The 10,000-nt window shown below is 36.6% G+C and overlaps 1 protein-coding gene and 1 long non-coding RNA gene across 8 annotated transcripts in view; both read left to right on the forward strand.

Annotated features, from left to right (window-relative positions):
• Positions 1–2,142, forward strand: part of LOC118766317 — a 19,917-nt gene extending 17,775 nt beyond the window's left edge. The window contains exon 3 of the long non-coding RNA XR_005002241.1: positions 2,122–2,142. This is a non-coding gene — a long non-coding RNA (uncharacterized LOC118766317). The remainder of the gene's footprint in view (positions 1–2,121) is intronic.
• Positions 1–10,000, forward strand: part of LOC115219839 (UPF0692 protein C19orf54 homolog) — a 77,127-nt gene that overhangs the window by 22,161 nt on the left and 44,966 nt on the right. Inside the window, exon 1 of one of the 7 annotated variants that reach the window (XM_036509672.1) lies at positions 2,158–2,276. The exons of the other annotated variants lie outside the window; for them this stretch is intronic. The gene's annotated coding sequence lies outside the window, so the exon portion shown is untranslated. Of the gene's footprint in view, positions 1–2,157; positions 2,277–10,000 lie in introns of those variants that run through there. 7 annotated transcript variants of the gene reach the window in all.

A 10,000-nucleotide genomic window follows, 5' to 3' on the forward strand; every position in this document is an offset into this window, starting at 1 on the left:
TCCCCATCTACCTTTATTATAATTAAATATTATTGGGAACTGTATTAAAAAAAACTGTTATAATATTGTACAAGTGTAACCAATTTATTCCATGTAAATTTTAACAACAAAAGCTGGTATGGCCCCTGGTTGACAATCAATGGTTAAATGTAATGATCTTGGCTACTAACACACGTGTTTGTGTGCGTGCATGAATGAGTGTGTGTGTGTGGATGTGTGTGTGTGTGTGTGTGTGTGTGTGTGTGTGATAGTGTGTATGTGTGTGCACTGTGGTTGTGTGTGTGGGTGTGTCTGTGACTGTGGGTGTGTGCAAACGAGCATGCTTGTGGATGTGTGAGTGTGTGTGTGTTGTGTGCATGCATGTGTGTGAGTGAGTATGTGTCTGCGTGTATGTGTATGTATGTGCATCTGTGTGTGTGATATGAGTGTATGTGTGCATATGTGCATGTCTGTGTGTGAGTGTGTGCATGTGCGTGTACATGCATGTATTCATGTGTGTGTGTGTGTGATAGTGTGTATGTGTGTACACTGTGGTTGTGTGTGTGGGTGGGTGTCTGTGACTGGGTGTGTGCAAACGAACATGTTTGTGGATGTATGTGTGTGTGTGATGTGAGTGTGTGTGTGCATGCATATGTGTGTGAGTGTATGGGTCTCTGTGTATGTGTATGTATGTGCGTGTGTGTGTGATGTGAGTGCGTATGTATGTATGTATGTGTGCATATGTATATGTGTGTGTGTGTGATGCTTGTGTCTGTGTGAGTGTGTGCGTGTACATGCATGTATTCATGTTGTGTGTGTGTGTGTGCATGTTTGTGTGATAGTGTGTATGTGTGTACATTGGTTGTGTGCGTGGGTGTGTCTGTGACTGTGGGTGTGTGCAAACGAACATGTTTGTGGATGAATGTGTGTGTGTGTGTGCATGCTTATGTGTGTGAGTGTATGGGTCTGTGTGTATGTATGTGTATGTACATGTGTGTGTGATGTGAGTGTGTATATGTGCACGTGCATGTACATGTGTGTATTTGTGTGTGTGTGTGAGTGTGTGAATGTGTGTGTGCATGTACATGTGTATGTGTGTGTGTGTAATATTTAGGATTGGAAATAAGTGTGTGTGTGTGTGCATGTTTGTGTGATAGTGTGTATGTGTGTACACTGGTTGTGTGCGTGGGTGTGTCTGTGACTGTGGGTGTGTGCAAACGAACATGTTTGTGGATGTGTGTGTGTGTAAGTGTGTGTTCATGCATATGTGTGTGAGTGTATGGGTCTGTTTGTATGTGTATGTATGTGTGTGTGTGGGTGTGATGTGAGTGCGTATGTGTGTGTGCGTATGTGCATGTGTGTGCATGATGCTTGTGTCTGTATGTGAGTGTGTGCATGTACATGTACATGTGTGTATTTATGTGTGTGTGTGTGTGTGAGTATGTGAATGTGTGTGTGCATGTGCAAGTGTATATGTGTGTGTGTGTGTGTGTGTGTAATATTTAGGATTGGAAATATGAAACAGGTTTGAATTTTTACTGTAGATGTGACACAAATGAAGATAATTAACTAGAAACACAAACATACACACACATACATACATACATACATACATACATACATACACACACACATACATACATACACACACACATACATACATACATACACACGCACATACATACATACATACATACATACATACATACATACACACACACATACATACATACATACATACATACACACACACACACATACATACATACATACATACATGTATATATATATTTATCTGTGTATTTACTTTTATAAGTACATCTCCATGTATTTGTCTACACACACACACACACACACACACACACACATACACACATAATGTATGTATTTATCAACCACACTTTCACACACTCACACACACACGCTTACATAGACATACACCTACATACACACATTAAAACTCACACAGTACTGGTAATTATGCTGAGTGACGACAAGACAGGGTTTGTTGTTGTTGCTGTTGTTGTTGTTGTTGGCTTTAGTACTTACTTTTTTTTTTGTATCAATTGCTTGTGAAGTTAGTTATCTTTGGTATACAAGCAGTCGAGTTTAGTACTTGAGAGAGCGAGAATGGGAAGTGAGAGGAAGAGAGAGAGAGAGAAAGTTAGAATGAGAGATAGAAAGAGAGAGAGATAGAAATATAGAAGAATTAAGAGAGAGAGAGAGTTAGAAAGAGACGGGGAAAGAGAAAGAGAGAGGCTAAGCTGGTATTTTTACTGTGGGATTAGATTGAAAAGGTAAGCAACTTTCTCTCTCTCTCTCTTTCTCTTTCTCTCTGCCCCCTTGGGGAAATATTTTGTCCCTTTCTGTAGAAATCCTCCATAATTTAAAATTTATAAACAGGATCCTGTCCTCAGAAGCATTCCCATTCTGTTTCAAATATTTCTCTTTTATCTTCTCCTCTACTCAATAACTAAGTCTTGTGCAATTCTTTACTCCTTCCTTGCTTGTTGGAGCCCACCGCCACCGTCACCACCACCACTCTTTGACAAGTATTTCTCTTCTAGTTTTGATTTGTATAACTTCAACAACAACAACAACAGAATCCCCTAAAATATAAACCTTTATTTTCATGAACTCCTTATCCCAAAGTTGTTGTTGTTGTTGTTCTCATGGCACTTCCAGTTAGAAAATGTGACCCAAGAAAGCTATTTTTGGTGTATTTCTTAACGATAAGAATCTCTCAGCTGTAAAACGATACTTCGTTTTTGTGTGTGTAAACATGTGTGATCGCACAAACTGTCTGAACTTCTGCATTTTAGCTTTCTTGGAAATCTCTGCCTGCCTGCCTGCATATCTGTCAGTCTGTCTGTCAGCCTGTCTGTTTGCCTTGCCTGTGTGTCTGTCAGTCTGTCTGTCTGCCTGTCTGCTTGCCTTGACTGCGTGTCTGTCAGTCTGTCTGTCTGTCTGTCTGTCTGTTGTAGTTTTTACCATTCTTAGTTTGGATATAAATGTATCCTTAGTTAAAATGTATTCAGGATTCTAACGGTTGTTGTTATTGTTGCTGCTGCTGATGCTGTTATTGTTGTTGTTGATGTTTAGCTTTCATTTCAACACTGACTGAGCAAACTATAACCAAAGACATTCCAGCTATGATAACCATCCAATCCTTCTTTCAGGAATTGTGTATCTAGAACTATATTATCCAATGTGTCCCTTGTTGATATGGTCAGAATATTCTTTGAGGGTTATTTGACTTCTCCCTCTAGCAGGTGGTGCTACCACATACATATATAGCTATTCCCACATTGGTAATCATCTGATCTGAGGTAGTTATCTTCATGTCATGAATTCTTGTGGTATTCTTCAATTAGGGTCACTGCCTGCTGCCGACATACTTTTCCAGTTCCAATATGTGTCATTGTAACACCTAAACAATCTTTAGTTTTTATGAATGTCTTATTGCTATAACTACTTCCAGTTGCATCAATGTGTCTCTGGGGAATGTCCCCTATATTTTGTATTTCATACAAAGGGCCCAGCATGTTATAACAATGCCTCCTCCACTTCAGATATTTGTGTTTTCAACAGGGATGTATTTTTTGGTATCCTTTTAGAAGTTAAAGGAAATCTGGTCTCTTGGAACTACACCTAGTTTATATACTTGGAATTCGCATCATCAGTTTGGAATCCCTATCTTGCTCAGAACATTGACCTCCTGGAATCTGTCCAGAGACGTGCAACCAAACGCATACCCTCCATCAGACACCTACCATATTCTGAGCGCCTTGTTTCCCTGGGCATGGATTCACTGAAGCTCCGGCGTCTAGCGACGGACTTGGTAAATACCCACAAGGTTATCAACCACCTCACCAACAACAACACTGAACACCTTTTTGATCTCCATGTGTCTAACACACGTGGACATGCCTACAAAGTCAGAAAACAGCACAGCTCCCATGACTTTCGGAAACATTTTTTCACGCTCAGGGTTGCTGAAGCGTGGAATAAACTGCCTGCATCAGTTGTTGACTGCCATGACACTGCATCCTTTAAGGCCCTCATGCTTCCCGAAATCTGTCGAAACTACACCTGATTATATATACACTTTAGATGAGTTGTAGTGCACCTGAGCACTGTACACAATTATTATTATTATTATACATCTGAATTCTTAGAAAAAATATATATATATATATTAGAAGAAATGAGGTAATCAGAAGATCGGATGGTTCATATTTACAGATATTTATTTATACATTACATTTTTTACATATATATCATATCATTCAGATCATTAGCTGTTAATATATAAATAAATATCTGTAAATATGAACCATCCGATCTTCTGATTACCTCATTTCTTCTAATATATAATACCTGTACATCATCTCCAAACCTTCCAATTATATATATATATATATATATATATATACATACATATATCTATCTATCTATCTATATATATATCGTCTTCTAAATGTTTTGCATTCTTGTCCCAGTTTGTGTTTTTTTACATTTACCTATATATATATATATATATATATATATATATATATATATATATATATACATACACACTCACACATATTTCTATGTAAGTATATATGGTGATGTGAAATACCCAGACTGAGAAAAGCTGCAAGACCATGGTGGTGCTCCAGCATGACCACAGCCGCATGGCTGAAATGAGTAAAAGAGTAATATTTATATACATACACAAATATGTATATGCATATGTATACACACACATACATATCTATATATACGACGGGCTTCTTTCATTTTCCCTTTACCAAATCCACTCACAAGGCTTTGGTCGGCCCATGGCTAAAGTAGAAGACACTTGCCCAAGATGCTACACAGCAAGACTGAACCCAGAACCATGTGGTTGGGAAGCAAGCTTTTTCCCACACAGCCACACCAGTGTATCTAGTGTATATAATACAAAGTATGTCATATTTTTAATATAGCATGCATAAAACTTCCTCAATGGTTCTGCTCCAGCCATCCCTCCTACACGTTTAAGCAGTCACAATTAAAAAAAAAACAAAAACGGAAGAATACATTGGATGATGTATTCCCAGCCACACTGTGTCTGATGACGAAATGGTCATATCTTTATGACATCTAATGGGTCTCTTTGGTCTCGGGTTGATAGATAACCAAACCATGTCAGTACCACTGTTACTGCATTATTAATTTTAAGAAGTTCACCTAATAACTGGGTGTTATTTGGTTCCATTCTACTGCACACCATTTCTGGCATGTGTTTTCTATAATAGTCTAAGTGAAGTTCCATACAAAGATATTAAGGAAAACCTATATATGGTGGTTGTCTTCTCCCTCTACAGAGTTTAACTACCTCTTGTACACCTTAGATTATCATGGTGTCTGATATGGCTTTTTAAACCAGATAATATTTTGAAAGGACATCCACGTCGGTGACACGTAAAAGCACCAGCCGATTGTGACCGTTTGCCAGCCTGCTCTGGCCCCTGTGCCTGGTGGCATGTAAAAAAACACCCACTACACTCACGGAGTGGTTGGCATTAGGAAAGGCATCCAGCTGTAGAAACACTGCCAAATCAGACTAGAGCCTGGTGCAGCCTCCATGACTTACCAGACCCCGGTCAAACCGTCCAACCCATGCTAGGATGGAAAATGGACATTAAATGATGATGATGTTGATGATCCACATAAATTACATATCTGCTTCAGACCATCAAGAACTGCAGTAAAATTCTGATCTTTGTGCATCTTGAAATATCTTTTGGGGCCTCCATTTGATTTGCAAACCTTATGGCATACACGGCATTAACAAGAGTCCCCAGATATATAAGTAGAGTAGTAGGTGGAGGTTCGTTTTTCATGGGTCTGCAAATGAGATTTGAGTCCAGCAAAAGAAAGGCATGGTCTGTCACAATTTCTGCACACAAAAAGCTTGTTGGGATTCATTTTCTCATTGATAATAACATTTTTCTTTAAATTTCTTTTGCGTTTTACAAGGGTCATCCTGGTTTCTTCAAAAACTTTCACTCCACTCCGCTTTTGTTTGCTGTCCAGCTTGACCCCAAAGCTTTTGGATCCACTTTGTATTAGTCCTTATGCAGTCCGTCCTTAAACCTCTTTTTAGGTTTACACTGATCACGTTTCCCTTTTGCAAGTTCGTCATGATACAACTGTTTGAGTGTGCGTTCATCTGCCATTTGGATAATGTGGCCAAACCATCGCATTTTTCTGAATGGAGTTCATTGAAGATAGTCATACCTTGAAAGAGATGTATGACTCATCCTTGACATCTGTAGACTGAATAGCAAAAATAAGTTCTCCATCACCACACACACCACCATCCCCATGTAACTACCGTTCATTCCTCTCTTTACATCACGTTCCCCTCGTCCCCACCAAATACCCATATAACTCAATTAACCTTTGTACTGATCAAAAGGGGTAAACATCCCCCTGTTAAGCATTCATTAATGGTATATTGCCTGAAGAAATGAATTCATGAAGATAATCAACCTGATGCCCACGGATACTACAGACTACACCAGAAATATGGTCTATGATCTTAAGAGTCATGTAATTTGTTGAAACGCACGTAGCGATGCATCAAGATATCTATAAATTCCATCCGAGGATTATTGTTACTATATATATATATATATATATACATTCAATAATGAGGGTGAATAAAATTATAGATATTAATTCAATAATACCCTTATTTTAACACCGAGCGACCTAGCGCAATAAACCGGGGATAAATTCATATTTATCCGTAAATATGAGAGAGCCAACTTTGAATATGTAAACTCTAGTGCTAGAAATAGCTCCACCGGTGGAAGCACTAGAGTTAACATATTCAAAGTTGGCTCTCTCATATTTACGGATATATATATATATATATATGTGTGTGTGTATATATACTTATAGACATGTATACACACACACACACATATATATATATATAGACATGTATACATACATACATACATACATATATATATATATATATATATATATATATATATATATATATATATATATATATATAGACATGTATACATAAACACACACACATACACATAGGAGTGGCTGTGAGGTAAGTAGCTTGATTACCAACCACATGGTTCCTGGTTCAGTCCCACTCCTATGCGCTGAACTCTGGGCTCAATGTATTTAACTTGCTCCCTCTCTCCTACCAGATTTCAAGCCTTGTGCCCACTAGAAAGGAGGACCCCATCACTATCATCCTTTATTTTCACCCCCCCCTTTTTTTTCTTTTCACTCTTGTATACTAAATATATACATATTTCCCTTCTCTGTACACCATGTATGCTTTCTCATGTGTTTGTTTTTCTTTTTCATTTCATTGTATATAAACCCCTTTATATTGTCTTTATGTTGTCCATCACACCCTTCACCCTGGTGGCAAACGAAGGGAATTAACTGCAAGGATCACTTGTTCTTGGTGTTCAGGGACATCTTTGACAGTGGGGTTCCTTGGTTATCCATAGAGGCCATCCCCTATCAGGAGAGCTACATTTCTGTCATCACCCCCATTTTTTTTCTAACTTTATATAGTACTAGCATTAAAGACCCGTCGTTGCCGGGTCATAGTGCTAGTGCATGTATATATGTGTATATATATGTTTACATATTACATGTACATCTATATATATATACATCTACACATAAAATTAAAAATACAAAGTTATATCTTGATATCACTAGTGATAACAATACTCAAAATATATAACAGACTGGAGTTGTTAGCTCTTCTTTTTTCTCTACCTTGTATACTTTATAGACAATAGTCTTTTCTTTAATTTAATTTTTTATTATCCATCTGGACTATTTCATTTCTGCACGCTAATTTTATTTTTAATTTAATTCCCATTCATGTGAAACCACTTATTCAAGTTCAAATCATTGATGCAATTTTATACCAATTGCTATTTTTACTTATATTATACTTTAGTTTGATTTTAATTATTACTTACTACATATAATTCAATTGTTATTATTATTTTTATTGTTAAAGTGAAAGCATCTGACATAAAATAGAGAAATATTTTTGTTTCACTTTTAACATGTAATACTGAGATAGTGGAGAAGATATGATATTGCTATGGGCTCGCTCTAGGCAAGAAGTTGAACATTTTTTTTTGCCCATGAAACTACATGGACCCTAAGTAAGGCATGTGTAAAATTTGAATGAAATTGGTTGTGTAGTTCTCAAGTTTTAGGGAATCGTAGTGGAGAAGATATGATATTGCTGTGGGCTTGCCCTAGGCAAAAAGTTAAAAGTTTTTTTTGCCGATGACACTCCCCGGACCCTAAGTAAGGCATATGTAAAATTTGAATGAAATTGGTTGTGTAGTTCTCAAGTTTTAGGGAAACACACACACAGACAGACAGACAGACACACATTCTCAGTTTTATATATATAAAGATGTTTATTTCCCTTCCCCTTCATTGTATACTATGTATACTTAGGGGCCCCTCCCCCCACTTTTTAAAAATTATTTTATCATTTCATTATATGTAAATCTCCTCACTTTGTGTCTGTCTTTGTATTGTCCCCCACCCCCACCCTTTGCCCTACTGGCAAACAAAAAAAAATCATTATTATTATTATTATTATTATTATTATTAATATTATTATTATTATTATTATTATTATTATTATTATTATTATTATCATCATTATTATTAACAATAAGAAGAGTGTGACTGTTACTGAATGAACAACATTGTGTCATTCACAAGTTCAACATAATCATTTCAATCTAATTCATTTTGGTAATATTTAAGGACTGATGTAACTCCTTTTATTATTATTATTATCATTACTACTACTACTACTACTACTACTACTACTACTACTACTACTACTACAACATTATTATTATTACTATTATTATTATTATTATTATTATTATTATTATTATCATTATCATTATTATTATTATTATTATTATTATTATTATTATTATTATTATTTAGGGAGCACAATCCGGGCAAAATGCTTAGCAGTATTTTGTCTGCAGTTATGATCGGAGTTCAAATTCTGCCGAGGTCGACTTTGCCTTTCATCTTTTCGGAGTCGATTAAATAAGCACCAGTTATGCACTGGGGTCGATTTAATCGACCTAATTCCTTTGTCTGTCCATGTTTGTCCCCCTCAATGTTTAGCCCTCTGTGGGCAATAAAGAAATAATAATAATTATTATTTTTTTACTTTTAATTTGCATATTTGTTACAGTCACTTGCTGAGACACACCCAGTATTCAGGGGGGGGGGTCGAGTGAAGGATAAGAGATTATTATTCTCTTTACTTTTTTACTCTTTTACTTGTTTCAGTCATGTGACTGTGGCCATGCTGCAGCACCACCTTTAGTCAAGCAAATCGACCCCAGGACTTATTCTTTGTAAGCCTAGTACTTATTCTATCGGTCTGTTTTGCTGAACCACTAAGTTACGGGTATGTAAACACACCAGCATCGGTTGTCAAGCGATATTGGGAGGACAAACACAGACACACAAACATATACACATACATACATACATATATATATATATTACGGAGATGTACTTGCATAGCAAGTGACCTGATCTGAGATCGTGTGCTGGAAGAAAAACAATTACAGCATGGAAGTTGTTTATAAGCCATTTAAGAAACACACAAAAACCGTTAGATTCACTTCAACATTTAAATTTAATTTGACAAAATATTTTCGTCGCTTTGAGACCGTGACCTGTTCACTGACAAAACGGCGTGAGATGCAGCACAGTTTTGTTAGTGAATAGGTCGCAGTCTCAAAGCGATGAAAATATTTTGATAAATTAAATTTAAATGTTGAAGTGAATCTAACGGTTTTTGTGTGTTTCTTAAATGGCTTATAAACACCTACCACGCTGCAATTGTTTTATATATATACATATATATATACACACATATATACGATGGGCTTCTTTCAGTTTCTGTCTACCAAATCTTCTCACAAGGCTT

Source organism: Octopus sinensis, linkage group LG15 (genome assembly GCF_006345805.1).
Source record: "Octopus sinensis linkage group LG15, ASM634580v1, whole genome shotgun sequence".
NCBI classification, from domain to species: domain Eukaryota; kingdom Metazoa; phylum Mollusca; class Cephalopoda; order Octopoda; family Octopodidae; genus Octopus; species Octopus sinensis.